Source organism: Strigops habroptila, chromosome 1 (genome assembly GCF_004027225.2).
Source record: "Strigops habroptila isolate Jane chromosome 1, bStrHab1.2.pri, whole genome shotgun sequence".
Lineage (NCBI taxonomy): Eukaryota > Metazoa > Chordata > Aves > Psittaciformes > Psittacidae > Strigops > Strigops habroptila.
The window spans coordinates 82343022-82358692 of NC_044277.2; positions in this window are offsets into that span (position 1 = coordinate 82343022).

The window sequence follows — 15671 nt, forward strand, 5'->3', positions numbered from 1 at the left end:
ATGAGAAAGTGGGATGGAAAACCTACTTCAGTTCTGGAGCAACGGGTGCGTGAACTGAAGAGGAGAACAATGGTCAAGGATGATCCTCCCAGGAAAGCTGCTGCTCCAGTCTCTGGCGAGCAGTTTCCCAGATGGAGCGAAAGAGCTGATTTTACTCCAGCTCCTGTGATAAGGAATACTAATCCCTTTCTACAAGACAGAAGTGGAGAATTTTGTGATCACTATTAGAGGGGCCCTGCCTCCAGCCAGGTGGAGGAGAGGGATAATCGGGTTTACTGGACTGTGTGGATCAGATGGCCTGGCACATCAGTCCCACAGAAGTATAAGGCTCTATAGATACCGGTGCACAGTGTACTCTGATGCCATCAAGGTATCAAGGGGTGAAACCCATTTATATTTCTGGAGTGACAGGAGGATCCCAAGCGTTAACTATGCTGGAAGCTGAAATCAGCCTGACTGGGAGGAAGTGGCAAAAGCACCCCATTGTGACTGGTCCAGGGGCTCCATGCATCCTTGGCATAGACTATCTCAGGAGAGGGTATTTCAAAGACCCAAGAGGGTATAGATGGGCTTTTGATATTGCTGCCTTGGAGACAGAGGAAATTAAGCAGCTGTCCACCTTACCCGGTCTCTCAGAGGATCCTTCTGTTGTGGGGTTGCTGAAGGTCGAAGAACAACAAGTGCCAATTGCGACCACAACAGTGCACCGGCGGCAATATCGCACCAACCGAGACTCCTTGATTCCCATCCATAAGCTGATCTGCAGACTGGAGAGCCAAGGAGTGATCAGCAGGACCTGCTCACCCTTTAATAGCCCCATATGGCCAGTGCAAAAGTCTAATGGAGAGTGGAGACTAACAGTAGACTATCATGGCCTAAACGAAGTCACACCACCATTGAGTGCTGCCGTACCGGACATGCTAGAACTTCAGTATGAACTGGAGTCAAAGGCAGCCAAGTGGTATGCCACAATTGATATTGCCAATGCATTTTTCTCAATCCCTTTGGCAGCAGAATCCAGGCCACAGTTTGCTTTCACTCGGAGGGGCGTCCAGTACACTTGGAACCGACTGCCCCAGGGGTGGAAACACAGCCCTACCATCTGCCATGGATTGATCCAGACTGCACTGGAACAGGGGCAAGCTCCAGAACACCTGCAATACATTGATGACATCATTGTGTGGGGTGATACAGCGGAAGAAGTTTTTGAGAAAGGGAGGAAGATAATCCAAATCCTGCTGAAGGCCGGTTTTGCCATAAAACGGAATAAGGTCAAGGGACCTGCACAGGAGATTCAATTTTTGGGAATAAAATGGCAAGATGGACGCCGCCAGATCCCCACAGACGTGATCAACAAGATAACGGCAATGTCTCCACCAACTAACAAGAAAGAAACACAAGCTTTCTTAGGTGTTGTGGGGTTCTGGAGAATGCACATCCCAAATTACAGTCTGATTGTAAGCCCTCTCTACCATGTGACCCGGAAGAAGAATGATTTCAAATGGGGCCCTGAGCAACAACAAGCCTTTGAACAAATTAAACGAGAAATAGTTCATGCAGTAGCCCTTGGACCAGTCCGGGCCGGGCCAGATGTGAAAAATGTGCTCTATACCGCAGCTGGGGAGAATGGTCCTACCTGGAGCCTCTGGCAGAAAGCTCCAGGGGAGACTCGAAGTCGACCCCTTGGCTTTTGGAGTCGGGGATATAAAGGATCCGAGGCCAGCTATACTCCCACTGAAAAAGAGATACTGGCAGCCTATGAAGGGGTTCGAGCTGCCTCAGAAGTGATCGGAACTGAAGCGCAGCTCCTCCTGGCACCCCGGTTGCCTGTGCTGGGCTGGATGTTCAAAGGCAGGGTCTCCTCTACACATCATGCAACTGATGCTACATGGAGAAAGTGGGCCGCAGTAATTACACAACGAGCTTGAATAGGAAATCCCAGTCGTCCAGGAATTCTAGAAGTCATCATGGACTGGCCAGAGGGCAAAGATTTTGGGATGTCACCAGAAGAGGAGGTGACGCGTGCTGAAGAGGCCCCACCATATAATGAACTGTCAGAGAGTGAAAAGCAATATGCCTTGTTTACTGATGGGTCCTGCCGTATTGTGGGAAAGCATCGGAGATAGAAGGCAGCTGTGTGGAGTCCCCTGCCACAAGTTGCAGAAACTGCTGAAGGAGAGGGTGAATCGAGTCAATTTGCAGAGGTGAAAGCCATCCAGCTGGCCTTGGACATTGCTGAACAAGAAAAATGGCCATTACTTTATCTCTATACTGACTCATGGATGGTGGCAAATGCCCTGTGGGGGTGGTTGCAGCAATGGAAGCAGAGCAACTGGCAACGCAGAAGTAAACCCATCTGGGCTGCTGCATTGTGGCAAGATATCGCTGCTCGGGTGCAGAACCTGGTGGTGAAGGTACGCCACGTAGATGCTCATGTACCCAAGAGTCGGGCCACTGAGGAACACCAGAATAACCAGCAAGTGGATAAAGCTGCTAAGATTAAAGTGGCTCAGATGGACTTGGATTGGCAACATAAGGGTGAATTATTTTTAGCCCGGTGGGCCCATGACACCTCAGGCCATCAAGGCAGAGATGCAACATATAGATGGGCTCGTGATCGAGGGGTGGACATAACGATGGACGCTATTGCCCAGGTTATTCATGAATGTGAAACATGTGCTGCAATTAAGCAAGCCAAGTGGTTAAAGCCTCCCTGGTATGGAGGACGATGGCTGAAGTACAAGTATGGGGAGGCCTGGCAGATTGACTATATCACACTCCCACCGACCCGCCAAGGCAAGCGCTATGTGCTTACCATGGTGGAAGCAACCACTGGCTGGCTGGAAACATATGCTGTGTCCCACGCCACTGCCCAGAACACTATCCTGGGCCTTGAGAAACAAGTCTTGTGGCGACACGGCACCCCAGAGAGAATTGAGTCAGACAATGGGACTCATTTCCGGAACAACCTCATAGACACTTGGGCCAAAGAGCATGGCATTGAGTGGGTATATCACATCCCCTACCATGCACCAGCCTCTGGGAAAATCGAACGGTACAATGGGCTGTTAAAAACTACACTGAGAGCAATGGGTGGTGGGACTTTCAAACACTGGGATACACATTTACCAAAAGCCACCTGGTTGGTCAACAGTAGGGGATCTGCCAACAGGGCTGGCCCAGCCCAATCAGAGCTTTTACGTACTGTAGAGGGGGATAAAGTTCCTGTGGTGCACATAAAGAATTTGTTGGGGAAGACAGTCTGGGTTATTCCTGCTTCAGGTAAAGGCAAGCCCACTCGTGGGGTTGCTTTTGCTCAGGGACCTGGATATGCTTGGTGGGTAATGCGGGAAGATGGGGAAGTCCGATGTGTACCTCAAGGGGATTTGATTTTGGGGAAAAACAGCCAATGAACTCAACTGTACGCTGTTGCCTGCTCTATAACACTTTTATAGCTCACCAGCTAGATATCTTCAGGTCGCCAGCAATTGACCCTGACTTCCCTCCGATCATCACCTCAACAAAGAATGAATTTTGAGGAAACCAGACGAGCTCAGCAGTGGCCAGACGAGTTTGGCGGTATCATCAGCAGGCAACAACCCAACACTACATACCGTCCCTTCTGCCCTGAAAGACTATTACAAGAGATGGAGCCTAACATCATGGACTGGTTGAGTTCAGCAATTTTACAGGGATTGGTCCATGAACTAGGGAATGATATCTTTCTCTGTGTGTGGGTGTGGGTGTATATATATGTGTATATATGGGACAGGGGTGATGGTGTGTTGAGAGATGTGGGATCTGAGCATGACGTGAATGGTATGGAATAAGGGGTGGATACTGTCCTGGGTTCAGCTATAGCAGTCATTTTTCTCCTGCTTAGTAGCTGGTGCAGTGCTGTGTTTTTTAACTTTCAGCCTGGGAACAACGCTGATAACACCGATGTTTTTAGTTGTTGCTAAGTAATGTTTATTCCAACCAAGGACTTTCTCAGTCTCATGCTTTGCCAGGGAGGAGGGGAAGCCAGGAGGAAACAGAGACAGGACACCTGACCCAAACTAGCCAAAGGGGTATTCCATACCACAGCACGTCATGCCCAGTATATAAACGGGGGGGAGTTACCCGGAAGGCCCAGATCACTGCTCGGGTCGGGCTGGGTATCGGTCGGCGGGTGGTGAGCAATTGTATCCTCTCCCCTTGTTATTTCACTAATCATTATTATCATTGGTGGTAGCAGTAGTGGTTTTGTGTTATACCTTAGTTGCGGGACTGCTCTTACCTCAACCTGTGGGAGTTACATTCTTCCGATTCTCCTCCCCATCCCTCCGGGAGCGGGGGGAGGAGGAAGGGAGGGAGTGAGTGAGCGGCTGTGTGGTTCTGAGTTACCGGCTGGGCTCAAATCACGACACCCCCTTTTCTTGCCCTGATATATTGTATGGTCATATAGCTTTCTAGATGGAGTTTAGCAGATAATGTAGTCTATGGTTTAGAAAACTGCAAGACTTTAAAAGGAACTTTTAGTAAGCAAGTTGTCAGGCAACCAACTAAGAAAGGAAGGATGAAAAACAAAATTAATGAAGTCCTAGAAGTGGGAGTGTTCAGGTCTTCTTAATTTATCTTTAAGCTACTTTGAGAATTACTTTGATTTAATGTTTGTTTAAATGTGAGATTGCCTTGACACTTTTTTACAAAAGAAGAGAAACTCTGTGTTTTATCTTTTTATCGTTATTTACATTAAAGAATAATGACGTACTCTCTTCCGTAGTTGGTCTCAAGAACATCTGTGCCAACTTTTCTTTCTTCTAGAGGGATTCATGATTTTTCAGGTCCGTCTGGTTATCTAAGTTAAAATGTTGTCATAAAACAATATGTGAACTTTTTATAACTAACATTTATAGTCATAAAGCCCAGTCACTGCAGAAGAAGCCTATTGTGCTTTTGCATACAAATTTATATCATATGTTGAATGACAAAACTCCTTAATGATATTCCAGACAAATGCAATTGGCTAACACATTGTCTCCTAACACTTTCATTATAGAGTCAGATTTTTTTTTTTTCTCCCAGAGAACTCATATTCACTGAAGACAACGCTTTTTAAAGGAACATAATGATGAAAATAAAGAATCAAATGGTCAAAGTGTGGACATTTGGCTGAGAAAGTGCAATAGCAGTTTGGGTCACTTTAGAGCAGTTTGGATCTTCAGAAATTTAGGTTTTAATCTGTAATATGATTTTTTCATTTAGAATGGAACAGCCACAGTAACAGAGCAGAAGATCCTCAAGTAGTCAGTTTTTAAGCACTTAGAACACTGTTCGTTCTTGGGGGGAAGTGACAAAAGAGGGTTTTGAATAGATGCTCAACACTTGCAGTAATCGGCTGTGTAGCATTCCTGTAATCTTTTATGAAATATTTATAGTGGTTTTAGTTGCAGAATTATTAGTTTTGTTCTTCTGGAAATGTTGTAGGTGACAGGGAAATGGAGTTTTGCTTAGCTCTAATTCTATAGAATTATCTAAATAAGAAAATGTGCTCAGTTAGAATTAAATCTGGCAAGGGATGTGAAAGATAAGAGGAAGGGCTTCTATGAGTATGTAGCAAATAAAAGACAGACTAGGGACAATCCCTTTCGAATTTCTGTTAAATAAAAATATCTATCAAATTTATTTTCGGAGTCATATATGGGTTATACGTATCTTGTATCTCTGAACATCATGGAAAATACACTGTCATGTCATTCTGCAAAGGTTTTTGATTCCCGTTATCAGGCAACTGGGAACCTGGAAACTCTTATTTCATAAAAGACTATCATGAGAAAAGAAAGGTGATAGGCAATCCCTGATCAAGACAACATGACAGTATGCAATTGTGGGACCAAGTAAGCTACGGTCTCCTCTGTTCTTATGTTAAACGATAGCTGCAGTAGCCAAGTGTGGGAATAAAAGCAACTGGTCGAGAATAAATTAGGAACCAGTAATACCTGGAAAGAGAATGGACCTGACAGGAGAATTTAAAAAGAAATACTGAAATGGGGTAGGTCAAGAGAAAGCAACTGAAAATGGTTCAGCAGAAATAGAAAATATTTGTGAAAACCATTATCACACCTTTACTCTTAGAGGCTAATCTGTTTGGAGGCAGAACTGTGTAGTTCGTATCACATTAATAATGCATAACTCTATGGATCTCTTGACCAGTTTTAGGAGTGCTTAGGAAAGTCTTGTCATTATCTTTGTAAGTATAGATTTGAAATGCAAATGCAGTAAAATGGCTTGTTTAACTAAAACCTTTTTTAAAAAAAATACCCCAAATCATTAATAGGGAAGAGATGTCAGGAAAGACAAGCGTGCTCATTCAATTTTGACTGAAGAAGTTGGTGCTTTTTTCCATAACGGCCTTACATAAAACTTCACAATGTATTATTAGCCTCTCCAGCTCTTTGCTGCATATGCTTTCTTGTCTTCTATCACAGAGATAAAGATTTTGTACAAGGGAACTGAGATATTATAGTGCCAACTACAGCAAAACAGAAATTGAGGAAAGAAAAGGCAGGGCACCATGCAGCAAATAGTCACTTGAGCCCAATAAATTATGACCATAACTATAACCAGTATCATTTAAGTACTCTTTGGTTTCTGATGATAAAGCAATAGTTTATCACAGTGTTGACAACTGACAGCCCCTATGGCCCCAGCTTGTAGCTTGGACATTTGTTACCCAGTTATCCACAGTGAATTTAATACAATGCAATAAACAATCATGCTTGTCAGGAGCAGAAATGGACTCAAACTTAACCCAGCACAAAACACTCCCAACCAGGCAGACCAAGGTAATGAGAAAAATTGATGTGAAGTTATATCAAGTTTCCATTTAAGAGGACAGTGTCATCAACAAAAACTACAGCATCTAAAATAAGATACAATGGAAGTCTACCCTACTTTTTGTGATGCTGTATCGTTGTTTGAGGTCATTTAGAACTCTCTTTTTTAGCTCAAACATTAGTGAAATATTTTTTGGCAGGTTTGTCTCAGTTTGAGGCAACTCATTAAATGGAATCACTGTTTCAATCATGTTTCTTTGAAGACGAAAGAAATCATATGAAAAGATTTTGTTATAGAAGTGTTCAGGGCAAGGGGGTTAGGTCTTTCAGGACTTGGGGTTCACTGGTTTATTGATTTGTGTAAATACAGGGAATAAAAAAGGAATTTGTTAGGCGATCTCTAATTTTTTTCTTAACTACTTCTCTATCAATTTCTCTCCAATTACTGATCTGTCCAGGCATAGTTTCTCTCTTTGTCCAATTTCCGTGACAAAATGATATTTTCCTTCAACTCTTTCTTTTTTTAAATTGCTAACAAGCATTCTTGGCAGCAGTCACTAACAGCAGTTAAAAATTTATAATCTTTACTTATAATTGCTAATTGTGCCATGAAGGTAGCAATTGAGAAAAGGATTTTTAAATTCATCTTGTACACTACATAGTGTTAATATCCCTCCAGAAGGAAATAATGGGATTCCTTGTTTATTAGTAGTACAATCCATTAGCAAATTTGTATTTTTCAAATCCATGTATACAATGATGTTTGGAGGTGTAAGAGAATTCATTCTAAAACATTTATTAATTTTAAATATTTCTTAATTTTGCTAACTGAATACAGTTAGCTTTTTTTTTTTTTTTTTTTTAATGTCAGAACAAGAATTGTGATCAACAGCTATGTTTGATTTAATTTGGGATTTGTTTTTCCTCCAGTGGCAATTAACAGCTTGATCATAGCAATGATATTAGGAACTGATAAATGACACAAACTTATTTAGAATTAAAATCTTCTCTTATAAAAGTATGTAAAAATATTTTGTCAATTACTTTCGTGTTGTGGTACAGTGTGCAACAAGAATAAGTTTTCAGTCATGTTAATTTATTTTTAGAAAGATGGGCAAGACACTAATAAACATTTATACTGATAAAACTGTGGGATTTCTGTTGAAATCGGGGATGGGGAGGAGGGGGTACCTTTTTTTCCCCATACTGCATTGCAAATTTCAGTCCATCTTTAAACTGACTGTAAGACCTAAGGAGAATTAGAGCTTTTTCAAAGTTTGGAACTACAAAAAAATCTATGTTAAATTTGCACCAGAGCTCATCAGTACCCAAGAAAGATCTGGCCAAGGAGATTGTGCTAGATTTTATTAGCAAAACTTAGCTTCCTGTATATTTTAAACAATAATAACAAAGAAGTTCATCTTCTTAGCAATGTGAAACTTAAAGGAAATAAGAAAATTTAATATTGTAATTTAGTTTCATACTATAGATTTCATTCTTGATTTGGTAGCATAAAAATAAATTGAAAACTTGTAATTTCATTCAGGGTGATAAATTGTTCTTGTGGAAGAATGTGGGTAGTGTGTATGAGGAGGAATATATCTGGCATATCATCTGTGCCTTCTTCTGTCATTGAATATGCTGGAGTGTGTTCTCCAAAGCTGTTTTCTGATGAACTGCTTTCAGAGTTTTGAAAGATTCTCAAAGAAGCTACTTGAAGAAACTGGATTTCAGTTTTATCATCAAACACACAAAAACCCCATCTCAGGTGATTAAATTTACATGTTTATATTGTTGATGAAGTTTTACATTACTTCACGCCTCATGGTAATTTGTTATGCAGAGTTGCAGTGCTTTCTCAGGCAGTTTTCTTTCCATGCTTGCCTTAGCAATTGGTGAAATACATCTAGCTGTATCTCACATTTTGTCCACAAATACGCTGTTGAAACTTATCATCAGCAAATTGCTGTAGACAGGATGAGATGAAGTACGAGGTCCTGTATACTGTGATATGCAGGAAGCAAGGCAGTGATCTCTTTCCTCTAAGAACTTTGAATCTATCAAATGCTTTAAACAAGTATAAACTAATGTTTCTTTGTTGTTCATCCATCATGACCAACTCTTTCCTTTGCAATACATTCACAAAATGTTTTTCTTATCTCCTATTACTGCCCTAGATTATGACAAACCACTGTCATATGCAAGGTGATGATCTTTGCATACCAGTAATATAATAGCCATGCTTCATCTTTATCTCACTATTCACAGGACTAGTTTTCAACCTTAGAAACAACAACAATTGTTGCCCAATTGCTTTTCATTTTAAGACTGAACTGCAAGATAATTTTCACTCCTAATAATCTAGTGCACATGAATTATTTCACTGTTAGGAAAAAAGCTTGCAGTATGGACACAGTAATGTGAAATGGCTCTGCTGCTCACTCAGTGAGCTTCCCCATGCCAGAACAAAAAAGAGAAGGCGATGAGGCTCATTGCCCTTATTTCAACAGGGTTTTTTTTTTCTTGAGTCATTTGGATTTAGCCTACATTCAGCATGAAGTGGTTTGAAATGCTGTAGAGTCTTCAGACAGTTAAAAGAAATCCTTTTGGAACTAATCCGTGAATTTTTTTAAGTCAGTGACAGTTTTTCGAGTTGACTTCATAGATGCTAGATCAAACAGCTATAAGTTGTGATTTGTCTGTTTTCTTATTAGAAGTTGAAAATGTGAGTAAACAATTGGCCTCATTGAATTTTATTTTTTCTTTTTGCTTTAGTAAGTCTAGAATCTTAGCCATTGCAAAAATAAAACCATTATGAGTTTTTTACCATTATGAAATCAAACCTCACCAGCTTCCTATGGCCTAAAGTTGATGTGATCTAAGGCAGAGGCAAAGATAATACGTTTAAATGTTGTCACATGTCTAAATGTGGTGTTTCAGACAAATGCTTATGAACAATCAAAGGCAGCAGATAGGAAGCCACATAAATAAAGTTGCAGGAAGAACAGACTTCCCCTGAAGCCTGAGGTGCCCTTGCAGAACCACTTTGCTGCTCTACAGACTGAAGAGGAGAGACCTGTGACATCAGGAGAGATGCTGGAGCGGAGTACAGCAGCCCAATCTGTTCCCTGTATAACAGCCAGCACAACTAAGATGACAGATAGTAGGATTATAGCAGTAGGTGACTCTCTTCTGGGAGGTACAGAGGCACTCATTTGCGGTAACGATCTTACAGAGATGTGGTGGGATAACTTCTATGACTGGAGCATTGGGATGGAAGGATAAAGGCCCTTCAGGAAGGACAGACAAAATAGGTGAGGAGAGGGTGTCATTCTCTATGTCAGTGACCAGCTAGAGTGTGCAGAGCTCCACCTGGGGGTAGATGAGGAGCTAACTGAGAGCTTACGGGTCAAGATTAAAGAGAAGGGAGAGACAGGGGACATTGCAGTGAGGGTCTGCTACAGGCTGCCCGACGAGGAAGGCTGAGAGTATGAGGCCCTCTATAGACAGACAGGTGCAGCCTCATGTTCACAAGCCTTAGTCCTCATGAGGAATTCAACCACCCCAATACCTCTTGGAGGAGCAACACAGCAGGACACAAGGAATCCAAGAGGTTCCTGGAATGCATTGATGATAACTTGCTTCTCCAAGTGATAGAGGAACCAACTAGGAGAGGGCTTATGCTGGATCTTATCCTCACCAACAGGGAGGGGCTGACGTGGAATGTAAGGCTGGAGGGCAGCCTTGGATGCAGTGACCATAAATGGTAGAATTTGAGATGCTGAGGGTGGCAAGGAGGGTACACAGCATGCTCACTATCCTGGACCTCAGGAGAGCAGATTATGACCTCTTGAGGGATCTGTTCGGTGGAGTGTCACGGGTAGAGGGGCCAAAGAAACCTGGTTAATATTTAAGAATCACCTCCTCCAAGCTCAGGAGAGATGTATCACAACAAAAAGGAAGTCAGGAAAAAAATCCAGGAGGCCTGCGTGGATGAGCAAGGCAAACTCCAAGCCTAGGAAGGGTGGAAGCCTAGGAAGGGTGAAAGCCAAGGACAGGTAGCCTGGGAAGAATATAGAGACACTGTCAGAACAGCCAGGGATCAGGTTAGGAAAGCTAAAGCCCTGGCAGAACTAAATCTGGCCAGGGACTTTAAGTACAAGAAGAAAAGCTTTTATAGGTACATCAGTGACAAAGGAAGACTAGAAAAAACGTGGGCCACTTGTGGAAGTTTATGCTGGATATAGAGAAGGCTGAGGTACTTAATGAATTTTTTGCCTCAGTCTTCACTGGCAAGTGCTCCAGCCACATCATCCAAGTCACGGAGGGCAAAAGCAGTGACAGGGAAAACAAAGAACCATCCTCTGAAGGAGAAGATCAGGTTTGAGACCATCTAAGGAACCTGAATCTGCACAAGTCCATGGGATCTGATGAGATGCATCCACAGGTCCTGAGGGAACTGGTGGATGAAGCGTCCAAACGTCCTGGGTTCAGCTGTAACAGTCATTTTTCTCCTTCTTAGTAGCTGATGCTGCACTGTGTTTTGGCTTTAGTCTGAGAACAGTGCTGATAACACACCAATGTTTTAGTTGTTGCTCAGTAGCACTTACCCCGAACAACGACTTTTTCAGTCTCATGCTCTGCCAGGGAGGAGGGGCGCGGGAAGCTGGGAGGAAGCACAGGCAGGACATCTGACCCAAACTGGCCAAAGGGGTATTCCATACCACAGCACGTCATGCCCAGTATATGAACTGAGGGGAGTTAGCTGGAAGGCCTGGATCACTGCTCGGGTCAGGCTGTGTATCAGTCGGTGGGTCATGAAAAATTGTATTGTGCATCACTTGTGTTTATTGGTTTTTTTTCCTTTCCTCTTTTAGTTTTGTATTCTCTCCCCTTGTTTTTTCCCTTATCATTATTGTTATTGGTGGTAGCAGTAGTGGTTTTGTATTATATCTTAGTTACTGGACTGTTCTTATCTCAACCCATGGGGTTTACATTCTTTTGATTCTCCTCCCCATCTCTCTGGGAGCGGGGAGGGAAGAAGAGAGAAAGTGAGCGAGTGGCTGCGTGGTTCCGAGTTACCGGCTGGGCTTAAACCACGACATCAAGCCACTATCCATCATACTTGAGAAGCTGTGACAGTCCGATACTGTCTGGAACAGACGAAATGTAACCCCCATTTTTAAAAATGGAAAAAACGAAGACCTGAGCAACTTCAGGCCAACCAGTCCTACCCCAGTGCCGGGCAAAATCATGCAGCAGATCATCCTGGAAACTATGCTGAAGCACATGGACAATAAGAGGATGTACAACTGAACCCAGGACAGGGGGTAATTGGTGACAACCAATAAGACTTCACTAAGGGCAATTTGTGCTTGACAAATTTGGCAGCCTTCTATTACAGGGTTACAGAATTGGTGGATAAGGGAAGAGAGACTGAAGTAATCTACCTGGACTTGTCTTCCTCTGCTGTGCTTATGTAAGACCCCATCTGGAGTACTGCATCCAGCTCTGGGGCTCCCAACATAAGAAGAACATCGACCTGTTTGAGTGATTTCAGAGGAGGGCCATGAAGATGCTCAGCGGGCTGGAGCATGTCTCCTCTGAAGACAGGCTGAGAGAGTTTGGGTTGCTCAGCCTGGAGAAGGAAGGGCTCGGGGAGACATTACAGTAGACTTCCAATACCTAAAGTGCGCCTACAAGAAATCTGGAGAGGGACTTTTTACAAGGGCATGTAGGGACATGACAAGGGGGAATGGTTTTAAACTGGTAGATTTAGATTAGATATTAGGAAGAAATTCTTCATTATGAAAGTGATGAGGTGCTGGAACAGGTTGCCCAGAGAAATTGTGGCTCCCCATCCTTGGAGGCATTCAAGGCAAATTTTGATGGGGTTTTGAGCAACCTGGTCTAGTGGGAGGTGTCCAGAGCAGCAGAGGCTTGGAACTAGATGATCTTTAAAGTGCATTCCAACCCAAACCATTCTAGTATTCTTTGAATGGATTGACTACTCATTTTAGTCATTAGTAAAATGTTTTACAAAGTGACCTTTTAAATTAACCTGCTTAAAAGATGCAATCATTCAAAATAGACAGGTACAAAGAAGCTTATTAGCAATAGGAAGCTTATTAGCAATACAACCCATCAATCAGTTTTCATGATTACTGGATAAATAAAGGTCAATTTACAAATAGCTCATAAAACCACTAAGGCCTTTTGCTTTAGCAGGAACAATTTTTTAATCAACACCACTCAGCCTCAAGAGTTAAACTCTGTTGTAGCAGAATGTGACCATCTTGCTTGTTCAAGAAAAGTTCATACCAAAGGATGAGATTACAGATACTTTTCTGGTGTTTAACTTGTTTAAAAAAAAAATCTAAAAAATTAATTCCATAGTTCGTGTTTATATGCTAGAAGAGTAATTCAATGAAGCCAAAATGACTGCAGAGCAGTATCTCAGAGCTTGAAGGAAAATAGGCATTACTAATTACCTAGTCAAACAGTCAGTCACTTTATACATATGCTATTCACTTTAGCAATCATTCAAAATAGCTCTCAATATCTTGTGGGGGTTTTCCCCCAGTACCTAAGTGTGTGGCAAGGTTCCATCTGCTGCACATAAGGACTGTTCATTTATTTTTCATATACACCATCTCCTTCACTCGCTTAGTGTTAGGATGTAATACTACGTAAAACATCATCAATATCCAATGCCAAAATCTAAGTGGAGATAATGAAAAGTAGTTTCCTTAATTTCTCTTATGCTTTTCTACAGGTCTGAAAGTTACAACAAAGATTTATTTAAAAATAAATCTTAATTTATCAGAAGGAATTAAATTTAAATGAATACCCTTTTTTATCATCTCAGAAGCCTCTTCTGATTTCATTCTTAACTGAACCACAAAAAAATGATGTTAAAGTGTTGCCTACAGGTGACCAGCACAGGAAAATACTTTCTTCCATTGCATGGCTCTTTGGAAATCTTCATTGTACTGAGCCTTGCCTTTCAAGCACTCAATTTTCATAAGAAGTATTTCATTGTATAAGGAGGTAGCCTTCTGAAATGGGAATTAATTTCATTTTACCTTAAGCACAAAATATACTGCTTACTCTTATATTAGGTGGAGTGGTTTTGGTGCATTTACAGACTAGCACCTCTGCCAGTTTCCACCAGGAAAAACAGTAAAGTTGCAGGCTACTCACTCTACTATAGTAATTAAGGTTCTCCTTTTCATACTAATTCCACGTTTTTCAATCTATGAGATAGAAGTTGACAGTGTTGAGACAACAAAGAAACTGCTTGGTCTTCCATGCACAGGGAATTAACAAAAAAAAAAAAAAAAGAAAAAAAAAGAAAAAGAAAAAAAGACAGTTTGTCACTTTTTACAGGAAACATTGCTTTTTACTCATCTATGGCCTCTAAACATGAAAGATCTTGTTGGTGTCCCCAATTAAATGTAGAAGATCAAAGATGCACTGATATATAACCTGCTGTCTGTCTAGCAGTATTTCAAAAGAGAGATCAACCGAAAATTATAGCAAAATGTCCTGTAAGTTGCTAGAATGCAGAATCTTTTTTTTTTCTTTCCTTTTTTTTTTTTTTTCTGAAGAGAAACAAGAGTGAAATTGCAGGTGATCTTTACTGACTGCTTGACTGTTTCCTGTTATCAGACAGTTAGGTAAGCATCAGATGGAGCATTCAACGACAGAAGACAGAAAGACCAGGAATGCAAAATTCAAAAAGTATTTGTGACAGTAATATCAAATGATTGTTTGTCTCCAGTAGCATCCACAACAATACACTAGGTACTGTATGCTATCTGAAAACCTTTATTCAGAAGAGTGAAAAACTTTAATTTTCAGATTATATTTTCAGTTAAAAAAGGAAAAAGTCAGTATGAAATATTTTAATTTTATTTCCTTTTCCTCCTATCTTTTCTCTTTAACCTCATACTGTTCAATTTTCCTAGTGCAAAAGGCTGAGAAAAGAGATGAAGAAAGAAAAATTGGAGAAACTGTGGAGGTGATAATTGCTCTTTTTAACAACACTGCCTCCCCAAATAAAAGTTGATTGGAATATTGTATTTTTGCTGAAAAAGTGGGGTTTTGCTAAGACTTTCCATTACAAAAAAATTTTGCTGACTTTTTTTTGAACTTTCTTCTTCCTTTGACTGTCCACATAAAATCAGGTGATCTGTAAAGATGTAAAGATAATAATTTTGTTGATATATTACTTGTGTAATTCTTTCACAAAGTACGGCCAGAACATTTAGAATTTAAGTCCTAGTGACATTCTTCATTCCTCATAAAGGTTTGGAGGTACATATATGACTGATATTCAAAACGTTATGATACATATTTTACAGGCCTCGAATTCAGTTTCTGCTTTTTCATGGAAATCTGGATGTTAACCCTTAGGCCTTCAGTTTCACATATCTTCATAGCTTTAGTGATATGCAATTCTTTTTTTAGTCTGTTGCTAGAATAAACTCAATTCATAGATAGCACTAATACAAGATTTAGCTGTAACTTTGCCTACAGGATGAATGTATTATTCAAACTTTGTGTTCTTTACACTCCTCAAATGGATGATGTGTGAGTTTGAAAGGGTCTTTGATGCCAGAGCTACTCTACTATCCCCCTTGTGTAAGCTGCTTTGAGATTTCTAGATGAAAAGTGCTATAAAAGTTCTAAATGGTATCACTGTTTTTATTTATTATATATTAAGCTAGAGTAAACTACACATTACTTTTTTACGTTTATGCTTGGAAAGGGTAATGTATAGATAAGTAATGTTTGAAAATGTAGGTATTTGGTACATTTGCTCTATGCCCTACTATCTATTTCCATTAT